The 975-nt window shown below is 34.8% G+C and overlaps 1 protein-coding gene across 1 annotated transcript in view; it reads right to left on the bottom strand.

Moving 5' to 3' along the window:
* Positions 1 to 707, bottom strand: part of LOC117111539 (probable ATP-dependent DNA helicase HFM1) — a gene marked incomplete at its 3' end in the record, with an annotated part of 22,925 nt that extends 22,218 nt beyond the window's left edge. The window contains exon 1 of the mRNA XM_033254470.1: positions 621 to 707. The remainder of the gene's footprint in view (positions 1 to 620) is intronic.
* Positions 708 to 975: the final 268 nt, after the last annotated feature.

Below are 975 nucleotides of genomic sequence, written 5' to 3'. Positions count from 1 at the left end.
ACTATAAACAATAAATTTAAATGTGTTAGGCCTATGTTATTATACAGTATTTACTATGGTTTTGTAATTTATATATTTTTATTTTTGTACTATTTGTTAAACTTATATATAATAAATGATAAGAATGTATGGAGTTTTTTTTTTAACTATCTGGCAAGCTGACTGAGCAAATACTCACAGAATTTAAATTAAAACGATAGAAAGAACAAGTAAATAAATTGAAATACGTCCCAATAAATATTTAATAAATCAGTGCAAAAACCGAGTATTAAATACAGTAAATTGAAATAATTGAGTAAATAAACTGAAATACATCCCAAACAACAGTACCTAGAACGAATAAGTTAACTGAAATACGCCGCAATTAACGCACTACATTCACTGAGAGACGCGCTTGGCGTTCCATAGAAATGACCGGCGGCTCAACTTGTCGGCGGCTCAACCGGTCATAAGCTAGGGTAGGCCTAGGCTAGCCTAAACACAACCCAGTCTAACATAGGCCTAGGTCCTAAGGCAGTAGTTAAAAAACGGAGGCCTAGTCTAGTAGCAGTTAGCAAACCAAAATTACTAATAATAAATATCGAATCTTTAGAGACTATCCTAGGCCAAACTAGGCCTACCTTTTCTTTTAGTTTTGAATTCCGCGCCTGTGCTGCGAAAACAGCGATTCTTGATCGAGTCGTCTCGTCCATGGAGTTATAATTATCTCGTCTGACATCGATCGTAAAAAAAAGTTGCTTGTTCTACAGAGGGCGGCGCCATCATCACAATGATCAAATAATCGACCTTACTGCAACCATGGAGGTATTATACCTCCATGCTGCAACTTACTGCTATAGTATTAGTCCACCAGAAATACGGATTTGACTGGGCATGTTGCAACAAAACGTTTTATAATCTAAATATAAACTTAATTATATGTAAAACAACATACTAAAAGTTTACCAAAATAGGACGTACATAAAGGTATTTTTT

This window comes from Anneissia japonica, unplaced genomic scaffold, assembly GCF_011630105.1.
Source record: "Anneissia japonica isolate Jap-2015-1 unplaced genomic scaffold, ASM1163010v1 scaffold6030_len697274_cov183, whole genome shotgun sequence".
Taxonomy (NCBI): domain Eukaryota; kingdom Metazoa; phylum Echinodermata; class Crinoidea; order Comatulida; family Comatulidae; genus Anneissia; species Anneissia japonica.
The sequence above is the reverse complement of the archived record's forward strand: the minus strand, read 5'-3'. Positions and strand labels throughout refer to the sequence as shown.